Raw genomic sequence first — 14,947 nt, forward strand, 5'->3', positions numbered from 1 at the left:
TTATTAATTTGTTATTTGTTTTAATTAGTTATGCATGACAATAGAATGCATTTATACACTTTGATATATCATATATAAATGAGGTATGATTTCTCATTTTTCTGATTTGTGCATGTTGTAGAATCACATTGGTCATGCAGTTATATGTGTCCAAAAGGTAATAATGTCTGTTTCATTCTACTCTCCTTCCTATTCCTATATCCTCTCCCCTACCCTCCTTCACTCCCCTCTACCTAATCTAAAGTAACTCTATTCTTCCCTATCGGCCCCCCTTTATTGTGAATTAGCATCCATGTATCAGAGAAAACATTTGGCCTTTGGTTTTTTGAAACTGGCTTATTTCTCTTAGCATGATATTCTCCAACTCCATTCATTTGCCAGAAAATGCTATAATTTCATTCTTCTTTAAAGCTGAGTAATATTCCATCGAATATTTTCTTTATTCTTCTATTGAAGGACACCTAGGTTGGTTCCATAGTTTAGCGATTGTGAATTGAGCTGCTATAAACATTGACATGGCCACATCACTGTAGTATACTGATTTTAAGTCCTTTGAGTATAAACCAAGGAGTGAGACAGCTGGGTCAAATGGTGGTTCCATCCCAAGTTTTCTGAGGAATCTCCATACCATTTTCCAGAGAGTTTGCACCAATTTGCAACCCCACCAGCAATGAATGAGTGTACCTTTTTCCCCCACATCCTCACCAACATTTATTGCTGCCTGTATCTTGATGATTGCCATTCTGACTGGAGTGAGATGAAATCTTAGAGTAGTTTTGATTTGCATTTCTGTAATTGCTAGAGATAATAAACATTTTTCCATACGCTTCTTGATCAATTATATTTCTTCTTTTGTGAAGTGTCTGTTCAGTTCCTTAGTCCATTTATTGACTGGGTTTTTTTTTTGTTTGTTTTTGTTGTGTGTGTGTGTGGTGTGTGTTAAGTTTTTGAGTTCTTAATATATCCTACAGATTAATGCTTATCTGAAGTACATGTGGTAAAGATTTCCTCCCATTCTGTAGGCTCTCTCTTCACATTATTGATTGTTTTTTTTTTAATTTTTATTGTTGGCTGTTCAAAACATTACATAGTTCTTGATATATCATATTTCACAATTTGATTCAAGTGGGTTATGAGCTCCCATTTTTACCCCATATACAGATTGCAGAATCACATCAGTTACACATCCATTGATTTACATATTGCCATACTAGTGTCTGTTGTATTCTGCTGCCTTTCCTATCCTCTACTATCCCCCCTCCCCTCCCCTCCCCTCCCCTCTTCTCTCTCTGCTCCCTCTACTGACATTCGTTTGTTCCCCTTATATTATTTTTCCCCTTACCCTCACTTCCTCTTGTATGTACTTTTGTATAACTCTGAGGGTCTCCTTCCATTTCCATGCATTTTCCCTTCTCTCTCCCTTTCCCTCCCACCTCTCATCCCTGTTTAATGTTAATCTTCTTCTCATGCTCTTCGACCCTACTCTGTTCTTAGTTACTCTCCTTATATCAAAGAAGACATTTGGCATTTGTTTTTTAGGGATTGGCTAGCTTCACTTAGCATAATCTGCTCTAATGCCATCCATTTCCCTGTAAATTCTATGATTTTGTCATTTTTTAATGCAGAGTAATACTCCATTGTGTATAAATGCCACATTTTTTTTATCCATTCATCCATTGAAGGGCATATAAGTTGGTTCCACAGTCTAGCTATTGTGAATTGTGCTGCTATGAACATCGATGTAGCAGTGTCCCTGTAGCATGCTCTTTTTAGGTCTTTAGGGAATAGACCGAGAAGGGGAATAGCTGGGTCAAATGGTGGCTCCATTCCCAGCTTTCCAAGAAATCTCCATACTGCTTTCCAAATTGGCTGCACCAATTTGCAGTCCCACCAGCAATGTACAAGTGTACCCTTTTCCCCACATCCTCGCCAGCACTTGTTGTTGTTTGACTTCATAATGGCTGCCAATCTTACTGGAGTGAGATGGTATCTTAGGGTGGTTTTGATTTGCATTTCTCTGACTGCTAGAGATGGTGAGCATTTTTTCATGTACTTGTTGATTGATTGTATGTCCTCCTCTGAGAAGTGTCTGTTCAGGTCCTTGGCCCATTTGTTGATTGGGTTGTTTGTTATCTTATTGTCTAATTTTTTGAGTTCTTTGTATACTCTGGATATTAGGGCTCTATCTGAAGTGTGAGGAGTAAAGATTTGTTCCCAGGATGTAGGCTCTCTATTTACCTCTCTTATTGTATCTTTTGCTGAGAAAAAACTTTTTAGTTTGAGTAAGTCCCATTTGTTGATTCTAGTTATTAACTTTTGTGCTATGGGTGTCCTATTGAGGAATTTGGAGCCCGACCCCACAGTATGTAGATCGTAGCCAACTTTTTCTTCTATCAGACGGCGTGTCTCTGATTTGATATCAAGCTCCTTGATCCATTTTGAATTCACTTTTGTGCATGGCGAGAGAAAGGGATTCAGTTTCATTTTGTTGCATATGGATTTCCAGTTTTCCCAGCACCATTTGTTGAAGATGCTATCCTTCCTCCATTGCATGCTTTTAGCCCCTTTATCAAATATAAGGTAATTGTAGTTTTGTGGATTGGTTTCTGTGTCCTCTATTCTGTACCATTGGTCCACCCGCCTGTTTTGGTACCAGTACCATGCTGTTTTTGTTACTATTGCTCTGTAGTATAGTTTGAAGTCTGGTATCGCTATACCGCCTGATTCACACCTCCTGCTTAGCATTGTTTTTGCTATTCTGGGTCTTTTGTTTTTCCATATGAATTTCATGATTGCTTTCTCTATTTCTACAAGAAATGCAGTTGGGATTTTGATTGGCATTGCATTAAACCTATAGAGAACTTTTGGTAATATCGCCATTTTGATGATGTTAGTTCTGCCTATCCATGAACAGGGTATATTTTTCCATCTTCTAAGATCTTCTTCTATTTCTCTCTTTAGGGTTCTGTAGTTTTCATTGTATAAGTCTTTCACCTCTTTTGTTAGGTTGATTCCCAAGTATTTTATTTTTTTTGAAGATATTGTGAATGGAGTGGTTGTCCTCATTTCCATTTCAGAGGATTTGTCGCTGATATACAGGAATGCCTTTGATTTATGCGTGTTGATTTTATATCCTGCCACTTTGCTGAATTCATTTATTAGCTCTAATAGTTTCTTTGTAGACCCTTTTGGGTCTGCTAGGTATAGAATCATGTCATCTGCAAATAGTGATAATTTAAGTTCTTCTTTTCCTATTTTGATGCCTTTAATTTCTTTCGTCTGTCTAATTGCTCTGGCCAGTGTTTCGAGAACTATGTTGAACAGAAGTGGTGAGAGAGGGCATCCCTGTCTTGTTCCAGATTTTAGAGGGAATGCCTTCAATTTTTCTCCATTCAGAATGATGCTAGCCTGAGGCTTAGCATAGATTGCTTTTACAATATTGAGGTATGTTCCTGTTATCCCTAGTTTTTCTAGAGTTTTGAACATAAAGGGATGCTGTACTTTGTCGAATGCTTTTTCCGCATCTATCGAGATGATCATATGACTCTTATTTTTAAGTCTATTGATGTGGTGAATAACATTTATTGATTTCCGTATATTGAACCAGCCTTGCATCCCAGGGATGAATCCTACTTGATCATGGTGCACAATTTTTTTGATAAGTTTTTATATCCAAGTGGCCAGAATTTTATTGAGGATTTTTGCATCTAGGTTCATTAGAGATATTGGTCTGTAGTTTTCTTTCTTTGAAGTGTCTTTGTCTGGTTTAGGTATCAGGGTGATGTTGGCCTCGTAGAATGAATTTGGAAGTTCTCTCTTTTTCTATTTCCCGAAGTAGCTTGAAAAGTATTGGTATTAGTTCCTCTTTAAAGGTTTTGTAAAACTCTGCTGTATACCCATCTGGTCCTGGGCTTTTCTTAGTTGGTAGTCTTTTGATGGTTTCTTCTATTTCCTCAATTGATATTGGTCTGTTTAGGTTGTCTATATCCTCCTGACTCAATCTGGGCAGATCATATGACTTAAGAAATTTATCTATGCCTTCACTATCTTCTAATTTATTGGAGTATAAGGATTCAAAATAATTTTTGATTATCTTCTGTATTTCTGAAGTGTCTGTTGTGATATTGCCTCTTTCATCCCGTATGTTAGTAATTTGAGTTCTCTCTCTTCTTCTCTTCGCTAGCATGGCTAAGGGTCTGTCGATTTTGTTTATTTTTTCAAAGAACCAACTTTTAGTTTTGTCAATTTTTTCAATTGTTTCTTTTGTTTCGATTTCATTAATTTCAGCTCTGATTTTAATTATTTCTTGCCTTCTACTTCTTTTGCTGTTGTTTTGCTCTTCTTTTTCTAGGATTTTGAGATGAAGTATGAGATCATTTATTTGTTGGTTTTTTCTTTTTTTAAGGAATGAACTCCAAGCAATGAATTTTCCTCTTAGAACTGCTTTCAATGTGTCCCATAGATTCCAATATGTTGTGTCTGTGTTTTCATTAATCTCTAAGAATTTTTTAATTTCTTCCTTGATGTCTTCTATAACCCAATGATCATTCAGTAACCTATTGTTCATTCTCCAAGTGATGTATTCTTTTCCCTTCCTTCTTTTATCGTTGATTTTCAGTTCCATTCCATTATGATCAGATAGGATGCATGGTATTATCTCTACTCCTTTATATTGTCTAAGAGTTGCCCTGTGACATAATATATGATCTATTTTTGAGAAGGATCCATGTGCTGCTGAGAAAAAAGTGTAACTGCTTGATGTTGGGTGGTATATTCTATATATGTCAATTAAGTCTAGGTTATTAATTGTGTTACTGAGTTCTATAGTTTCCTTATTCAACTTTTGTTTGGAAGATCTGTCCAGTGGTGATAGAGGTGTGTTGAAGTCTCCCATGATTATTGTATGGTGGTCTATTAGACTCTTGAACTTGAGAAGAGTTTGTTTGATGAACATAGCTGCACCATTGTTTGGGGCATATATATTTATGATTGTTATGTCTTGTTGGTGTATGGTTCCCTTGAGCAGTATGTAGTGTCCCTCTTTATCCCTTTTGATTAACTTTGGCTTGAAATCTATTTTATTTGATATGAGTATGGATACTCCTGCTTGTTTCCGAAGTCCATATGAGTGATATGATTTTTCCCAACCTTTCACCTTCAGCCTATGTATGTCTTTTCCTATCAAATGCGTCTCCTGTAGGCAGCATATTGTTGGGTCTTGTTTTGTGATCCATTCTACTAGCCTGTGTCTCTTGATTGGTGAGTTTAAGCCATTAACATTTAGGGTTATTATTGAGATATGGGTTGTTCTTCCAGCCATATTTGTTTATTTATGTTACTAAACATGGTTTGTTTTCCTCTTTGATTATTTTCCCCCCTTTAGTGTCCTACCTCCCACTGTTGGTTTTCATTGTTATTTTCCATTTCCTCTTCCTGTAATGTTTTGCCAAGGATGTTTTGAAGAGATGGTTTTCTAGCTGCAAATTCTTTTAACTTTTGTTTATCGTGGAAGGTTTTAATTTCATCTTCCATCCTGAAGCTTAATTTCGCTGGAAACACAATTCTTGGTTGGAACCCATTTTCTTTCAGTGTTTGAAATATGTTATTCCAGGATCTTCTAGCTTTCAGAGTCTGTGTTGAAAGATCAGCTGTTATCCTGATTGGCTTACCCCTAAATGTGATCTGCTTCCTTTCTCTTGTAGCTTTTAAAATTCTCTCCTTATTCTGTATGTTGGGCATCTTCATTATAATGTGATTTTGCACATTCGGCGTCCTGTAGGCTTCTAGGATTTGGGGTTCTGTCTCATTCTTCAAGTCTGGGAAGTTTTCTCGTATTATTTCATTGAATAGATTGCTCATTCCTTTGGTTTGAAACTCTGTCCCTTCCTGTATCCCAATGACTCTTAAATTTGGTCTCTTGATGTTATCCCATATTTCTTGGATGTTCTGCTCATGGTTTCTTAACAGTCTTGCTGAGCTGTCTATGTTCTTTTCAAGTTGAAATACTTTATCTTCATTGTCTGATGTTCTGTCTTCTAAGTGGTCTACTCTGCTGGTAGTATTCTCAATTGAGTTTTTAAGTTGGCTTATTGCTTCCTGCATTTCTAGGATTTCTGTTTGTTTGTTTTTTATAACCTCTATTTCCCTGTATAGTTGATCTTTTGCTTCTTGGATTTGTTTATGTAATTCATTGTTGAAGTGATCTTTCATTGTCTGATTTTGCTGTCTGATGTCTTCCTTGAGACTCCAGATCATCTGAAGCATGTATATCCTGAATTCTTTATCTGACATTCCATCTGCTGCAGCTATTACCTCTTCTAACGTTGAGTTGACCTGCATTGCTTGTGGTCCTTTCTTTCCTTGTCTCTTCATACTGTTCGCGTTCCTTTCTACTTGGTGAAACTGTTGTGCTATTGAATTTTCCCCCTATATATTTATATTGGTCTTGTATAGTTGCAAAGTCTCCCTCGCAGGCGCGGGCGGCGGCTCTGTCCCTCTGCGGGCCGCTAGGCTTGTTCTGTCGGCAGTCACAGTTCTGTCTACTTTGCAGGCGCAGGCAGCGGCACTGCCCCTCTGCAGGCCTCTGGGGCTGTACTGCCAGTGGGTCGCAGGTCCGCCTACCTTGCAGGCGCGGGGGCGGGGGGGCGGCTCTACCCTTCCTCAGGCTACTGGGCCTGTTCTGTCTCTCGGTTGCAGGTCTGGCCTGTTCTGATGGTGGTCACAGTTCCGTCTACCTTGCAGGCGCGGGGGGGAGGGGGCGGCTCTGCCTCTCAGCAGGCCGCTGCTCCTCTTCTGCCGGTGGGTCGCAGGCCCGCCTACCTTCCAGGAGTGATTGGAAGCTCTGCCACTCCGCGGGCCACTGGGCCTTTTCTGTCAGTGGTCACAGTTCCGCCTACCTGACAGGCGCGGGGGGTGGGGGGCGGCTCTGCCCCTCAGCAGGCCGCTGGGCCTGCTCTGTGCGTGGTCACAGTTCCCTCTACTTTGCCGGCGCAGGGGGAGGGGGCGGCTCAGCCTCTCAGCAGGCCGCTGCTCCTCTTCTGCCGGTGGGTCGCAGGCCCGCCTACCTTGTAGGAGTGATTGGAAGCTCTGTCCCGCCGCGGGCCACTGGGCCTTTTCTGTCGGTGGTCACCTGGCAGGCGCGGGGGGTGGGGGGTGGCTCTGCCCCTCAGCAGGCCGCTGGGCCTGCTCTGTGCGTGGTCACAGTTCCCTCTACCTTGCCGGTGCAGGGGGAGGGGGCGGCTCTGCCTCTCAGCAGGCCGCTGCTCCTCTTCTGCCGGTGGGTCGCAGGCCCGCCTACCTTGCAGGAGTGATTGGAAGCTCTGTCCCGCCGCGGGCCACTGGGCCTTTTCTGTCGGTGGTCACAGTTCCACCTACCTGGCAGGCGCGGGGGGTGGGGGGCGGCTCTGCCCCTCAGCAGGCCTCTGGGCCTGCTCTGTGCGTGGTCACAGTTCCCTCTACCTTGCCGGTGCAGGGGGAGGGGGCGGCTCTGCCTCTCAGCAGGCCGCTGCTCCTCTTCTCTATTGATTGTTTCTTTTGCCAAGAAGAAGCTTTTTAGTTTGACTCCATCCCATTTAGTGATTCTTGATTTTATTTCTTGTGCTTTAGGAGTCTTGTTAAGAATTTTATGTATAAGAAATATATATATGAAATATAAATTATATTGTATATTAAATATAAATATATTTTATATTTATATAAATATAAATCAGATCCTAGGCCAACATAGTGAAGATTTGGACCTACTTTTTCTTCTGGTAGGCACAGGATCTCTGTTCTGGTGCCTTAGTTTTATCCACTTTGAGTTGAATTTCATGCAGGGTGAGAGACAGAGGTTTAATTTCATTTTGTTACACATGGCTTTCCATTTTTCCCAGCACCATTTGTTGAACAGGCTATGTTTTCTCCAGTGAATGTTTTTGGCACCTTTGTCTAGTATGAGATAACTGTATTTATGTATCTTCTATTCTGTACCATTGGTCTACGTATCTGTTTTGGTGCCAATACCATGCTGTTTTTGTTACTATAGCTCGTAGTATAGTTTAAGGTCTGGTATTGTGATGCCTCCTGCTACACTCTTCTTGCTAAGGATTGCTTTGGCTATTCTGGGTCTCTTACGTTTTCCAAATGAATTTCGTTATACTTTTTCTATTTCTATGAAGAATGTCATTGGGATTTTAATAGGAATTGAATTAAATCTGTATAATGCTTTTGGTAGTATTGCCATTTTGACAATATTAATTCTGCCTATCCAGGAGCATGAAAGGTCTTTCCATCTTCTTAGGTCTTCTTCAATTTCTTTCTTTAGGGTTCTGTAGTTTTTATTGTAAAGGTTTTTCACTTCTTTTGTTAGATTGATTCCCAAGGTTCTTTTTTTTTTTTTTTTTTTTGAGGCTATTGTGAATGGGGTAGTTTTCCTAATTTCTTTTTCAGTGGATTCATTGCTGATATATAGGAACATATTTGATTTATGGGTGTTGATTTTATATCCTGCTATTTTGCTGAATTCATGTATTAGTCCTAGAAGCTTTCTCGTGGAATTTTTTTGAATCTCCTAGATATATAATCATGTCATCATCAAATAGTGATAGTTTGAGATTTTCTTTACCTATTTGTATCCCTTTAATTTCTTTCTTCTAATTGCTCCAGCTAGAGTTTCAAGGATGATGTTGAATAAAAGTGGTGAAAGAGGGCATCCTTGTCTTGTTCCAGTTTTTAGAGGGAATGCTTTCAATTTTTCTCTGTTTGGAATTATACTGGCCTTGATTTTAGCATATACAGATTTTGAGGTATATTCCTACTATCCCTAGTTTTTCTAGTGTTTTGAACATGAAGGGTGCTGTATTTTGTCAAATGCTTTTTCTGCATCTATTAAGAGGATCATATTGTTTTTAAGTCTATTGAGTTGGTATATTATGTCTATTGATTTCTGTATGTTGAACCAACCCTGAATCCCTGGGATGAAACCCACGTGATCATGGTGCACTATCTTTCTAATATGTTTTTGTATGTGATTTGCCAGAATTTTATTGAGAATGTTTGTGTCTATGTTCATCAGGGATCTTGGTCTGCAGTTTTCTTTCCTTGGTGTGTCTTTGTCTGGTATTGGCATCAGGGTGATATTAGCCTCATAGACTGAGTGTTGTTTTGAGTTGTTAAATTTATGGTAATTTTGTCACAAAACAGAAAATTAACACAGGTTGAGGATTCCTTATTTGAAATCTTGGGACTAGAAGTGTTTGGGGTTTGGGATTTTTCATGTTTTGAAATATATGCATATATAATGATATCTTAGGAATGGGCCCAAGTATAAACATTAAATTCATTTCTAATTCATATATACCTGGAGGTAAGTTTACACAGTTTTTTAATGTGCCTGCACCCCATCACTTGAAGTCAGTGTGGAATTTTCCACTTGGGGCATCCATATCAGTGCTCAGAGTTTCAGATTTTGGAGCCTCTCGGATTTCAGAATTTTGAATCAGGGATGTTCAGCTTTCACAGGGAATGTACAACAAACACTTGAGGAGTTCATCTGAAGTGAATTTAGCCATATCATATTTGCTCTGATGGATCCAGAAAAGGGTCTATCTTAAAATGGATTCTTCTTTATTAGACTGGGGAGAGGTGCCAGCAGATGCACCAATGTGTCCTTGTCATCATAACTTATGCAAATCTGGCTCAGTAAAAGATTATTCTCGGTATACTCCAGAACATGTGAACTAGAATTGGCCCTTCCCTGCTCATCAAATGCTGCCATAGATTTTTCCATGAGGCTGGAGGGTCCCCTCAAGTCTGTGGAAGACTGGGTAGGTCAGGAAGCTAGGGAAAGAACAGAGCTTTGATGGACATCAGATCCCTTTCTTTTTGCAAAGTCCAAGAATCCTGCTGTTGCAGCCACCCCATTAAGCCGCATACCCTAATGGTGTCTGGCCCCTATGGCCAGAAGGTGTCAGCATGCTTCTCTCAACCCAGTACACAACTGTCTGGGTAGCCAATGATTGACACCTCTTGTTCCCAAAGGAACATAAGCTCCCCATGGGCAGAAGCCTATCTTCTTGCTCAGCACCCCATCTCCCATTACCCACCCAATGCACACAACCATAGGCATTCTGTGGACTATAAATGCCTAGGGATCCATCAAACTCCACATGACAGCAGATGTGAAATAAATACACAGTGAGCCTCTGAGCTGCCACCACTGGGAATGTAAGGAGCTCACCCAGGAAGTGGGGGCTGCCATGTTTCTTCCTGATGATCACACATTTCCCTGCAGACTTGTAGATAAACAAGAAAGATGGACCACAACTGTCATCGGCCCTCATTCACAAAGCACTACTAACATGACATCAATGGATTTTTAAATAAATATATAAACCACATATAACAATAAATATATAAAATAAAGGTATTGCGCCATCTACAACTAAATACATATATGTGTGTGTGTGTGTGTGTGTGTGTGTGTATATATATATATATATATATATATATATATATATATATTTAAAAACTATTGATTATACCAGGGTAACAGACAGCCCAGGCCTAGGGGTAGGAATTACTAATACTAACACTGACAAAAAGTAGTGAAGGTGGCTCTGGACACTCAGGGACCTTCATACCACATGAGGAATGGGGAGGGCCGGCATAGTGCAGAGTGGACATGAGGTGCAAAAGAGAAACAGGGTATGAGCTGAAAGTCCATACTCAAAAAACAGTGGAACCCTAATCCTCCAGCACATTCCTGGCTCAATGCCCCGGATTGCTCCCTGCTAGACCGAGACTGGCACTTTACCTGAAGTGGAGTCCCTTGGCTTCCTCCCTTTCCACTCCTGCTGTCCCCACTCCCTGAAAATTTTTTCTTATGACTCACTTTCACACAAACCCTTGTCTCAGAATCTACTTGGGAGGAATATTTACAGATGTGCAAGAATCCTAAAATCTTACTCCCCTGTTCTTAGAAAGCTATTAGAGGATGTACTACAGCAGAATGATGGTGTGAAGCAGGAAAGGATATCAAAAGGCCAGAATTCATCCCAAGCCTGCTGCAAAGGGAATCTCTTGAGACCACAGACCCAGGAGTGAGGGGTAGGGAGGGTAGAGAACAATCTAGAGCCAGGAAGCCCACGTGAGAAAGTCCAGGAAAAGAGGAAATTGTTGTAATGGCAATTTAACTATTTGGAAAGTAATATTGATTCACATTTAGCTGATCTAGTGAAGCAGTTGGAAAAAAAAAAAAAACAAATAAAGATGGGCACATAGAAATCCAAATAAAGGGGAAATGTGCACATACAAAGTCCAGGAAACATCATCATCTTCTACTTTACTTAACAGTAAGCGCATTTACTATCATAATAACATAAACACTGATTATTGATTTAACCAAAAGTTGTGATAAAAGTGTTCTGAAGATGGGGGAGGGACGAAGGCAGGGAAGTCCATAGAGAGCTAAGTCATGAGCTCCCACTGCGGTCAACAGACAATGTTTAAAATTGATTAATCAAGAAATAGCTGCATCAGCATAATATTTAGAAAGGTGGAAGTAAATACTAGCTATGAGCATTGACAGTAGAAATTCGTTTAACATAAATATGTCCTTTTAAACTTCATTATTTCCAAAGGGGTGAACCCTGGCCTTAATGGAACACACACACACACCACAAACACACCCTTGACAAGACAAAAAATGAGGATAGAAGAATAAGAACCAAACCATAGAGGAAGCAGGTAGAGGGACAGGTGGCAGGGGAGAGGTGTGTCCCAAACACATACAGCAGCCCTTTACCAGAGCCCCCAGCGTCATATGCACCAGTCTCACAACCAAGAAGAATTCAACGGCCACACCAAAAATGAACATCCTTGATATGAGGCAATTGAACATCTCTGTCTCCAAACTCCCAACATCATCAGCCATTGCTGCCCAAAATTCCACGCTATGGATTCTTCTGCCAGAGTTGAGCACTGCTCTCTCCACTCCTTAAGCGGACGCTCTCCTGCTTGAATTTCGTAGCATCTGGAAATCACAGGGTGGCTTTCGAGTCCCGTTGGGTGGCCTTGGCAAGTGATGGAAGTCTCAGGATCTCAGCCTCCTTGTGTGTAGATGACGAAAGTGGCCACCATCTTGGCAGCAACTCTCAGTCCTCTGAGCCGGCCTGGTGATGCGCTCTGTCCAAGTGGCATTGTACCAGGACTGCGTCTAGACCTCAGAAACAGAACAGAACCTTCAACTTCCATTTTTTTGCTGCTCTTAGGCAAGTCCACTGGGGCATGGGGGGGCAGATGCACAGCCCAGACCCCATCACCCCATCCAAAGCCAGCACACTTCCAGACTTGTGAATGAGGCCCGTGGGGACGCACACACTCCCCGCTGACCCTCCGACTGACCAGAGCCACATGAGCAGGTCCAGTTGAAATCAGTCTAGCCTCTCTCTGGAGACAGAACAGCCACTCAGCAGATGCTAAACAGATGATAGTTGTTTTTGCAGCCACTGTGTTTGGGGACATGCAGCAGGGGAAAACTGATATGCCTTCTACAGGAAGTGGCAATACTAATACTTATTTGGTTTTTAAGATGTAATAATAACATATGAATGAACTCCTGATTTCAAAATTGTTCCTAACCTTCCTACGCCTAAACCCAAGAATTTTCAGCAATTGCTTTTCCACAGAAGGATGGGGGAGGTAGCCAGGAAGTGGGAGCAGGGCTCCCAAAGGACAGAGGAAACCTCAGACGTGGCCTTCATGACCCCCTAATGCAGCCCTGGAGTCTGAGTTACACGGCCAGCTGGTGAAGCGACAAGCAACTCAGCTTTGCAAGCAGCTCTGATAACTGGCTTATTGATTTTGCAATCACATTTTATGATGCATGATCTGCCCCCATCTCCAGTGGCCATTCCAGCAGCATTCCAGGGAAGCTTTATCTCCACCACCTGTGCACAGGACCCTGAGCCAGAAGGGACAGAAGCCTTATCACAATAGAACAATGGTAAGCACAGGTTAGGGCAGGCCCCCCCTGTATTTGGACCCAGACAGCAGTAGTGAATTACATGACAGAACAGAACCTTCAGGCTCTTTGCACTGACCCGCAAGGCACCCTTAGCTGCACTACTAAGCTTTATCTGCTTCACTTGGACTCCTACAAGGTCCTCAGGAAGGGCTGCCATGGACCCTTGAGGGCCGTCCACCTAAATTCCCCTTTGGGGATACTCATGACCTCTCTCAACTGCTCGGCCACACTTCGCTTTACCAATCACCCCAGTAGGTCCCTTGTTGTTTGGGGTACAAGCCCAAGTGGATACCTCTTTGCAAGGGTCATGGGACTTTCTGGGAGAGGCTACAGCAGTAGTTCAAGTAGCTACCGTGTAAAACTGTCATGCCCTAGATTGGGTAGATCACAGAAAGTCTGGAGAACAAGTGCATTCCCTAAAATGAAGAGATGACATTTTGAAGGACCCCAAATGGAGATTCAATAAGTTTTTACTTTCCTGAACACTGCAGTAGTAGCCATGAAACCAGGTGTCCATATGAGCAAACCGCCCAGAAGGCAGAATTCTGGATCTAGATAATTAGGAGATGAGAAGACAGGCAGCCCTCCGACGTGTCAGACATGTGGGTGTTCTATCTGTGACAGCTTGGGAAATATCTCTGTGCATACCCCCAGAACACCCAATTTGGTCAGTCCCCTTGGAGATGCCAGTCCGTGATGTCCGACTCCCATCAGTCCCCCTGTACCCTATTCTACCCCCCTCCCCCCAATGCTGCCAAGAGTGGTCTTTCTAAAATGCAAGCTTGACCCCTTTCTTAAAATCCTGCAGAACAAACCTGGGCCTGGCATTCAACACCAATCTTACCTCGCCCCAACTTCATTTCCCATCACTCCACTCACATCAGGATGTGCCACCAAGCGGGTCCCTGTGCTGCCACCTGAACCCCATCACTTAGTCATAATTCACCCCAGACAACCCTCCACACACGGCAACCCCCAAGGCCGCCTTAGCACTTCATCCCTTTCTCTTTTTCTCAGCCCCGTTCCAGTGCCCATCCCACTGGGTGCCATTTATCTGTCCCTGCTATCGTTTAGGTCTAAGTATCCCCCACTGGCCATTGTTAAAGGCTTGGTCTCCAGCCTGTGATGCTACTGAAGGTGCAGAAATTTTAGAGGTGGGGCCTTGTGGGAGGCCTAAGATCATTAGAGGTGTGCTTTTGGCAGGTACTGGGGTACCCAGCTCGCCCCTTCCTCTCTTGCATTTTCCAGCTGTGAGGTAAGTGGTCTTGTTCCACCGCATGCTCCCGATCCTGATGTGCCCCTCACGGCAGGCCCAGACAACACAGCCAACGGATTGTGTACTGAAACCTCCAAGACTGTGAGAAAAAAATAACCTTTACTCTTTATAAGCTGATTAGCTTTGGTATTTGTTATAATGATGAGAAGCTGATTAACAGTCCCCCCCCCCGTTCTTGACCTAGAAGGCCTCGGGGGCAGAGACGGAGTCTTCTGGAACCCACCTACACACGCTGCACCTGGATCACAGCAAGCCCTGCATAATGCCTGATAAAAAGACGGCTGAAGTAATGAACAGAGATAGAATTACACCCACCTGCGCAAGAAGTGGGCTGAGGGTAAAACAAATCCCAATTAACCCAGTAAGTGGCTTTTGTTGTCTCTTGTTTCAGGACACATGAAATAATTAGTGTTTAGTAGACAGAGAACTCTGAGTGTGAAGCTGGATGTAATCATATGTCAAAACACAGAAACCTCAGGAGAAAAAAATAAATGGTGTGCCTGGTTGGAAAGGAGCAATCATTCTGGATGGGTTCTCCCTGGGAGAGGGGCACCAGTTCCAATCCTATGTTGTAATGCTATGGAGATCAGGACAAGGTAGGCTGGGAATTGCCATGAACCTGGATGCAGAGTGGGGCCGAGTAACTGGTGTTCCATGGCAGGCCT

Source organism: Marmota monax, unplaced genomic scaffold, assembly GCF_021218885.2.
Source record: "Marmota monax isolate L192 unplaced genomic scaffold, Marmota_monax_Labrador192_F-V1.1 WCK01_AAM20220418_F8-fsc00034, whole genome shotgun sequence".
NCBI classification, from domain to species: Eukaryota; Metazoa; Chordata; class Mammalia; order Rodentia; family Sciuridae; genus Marmota; species Marmota monax.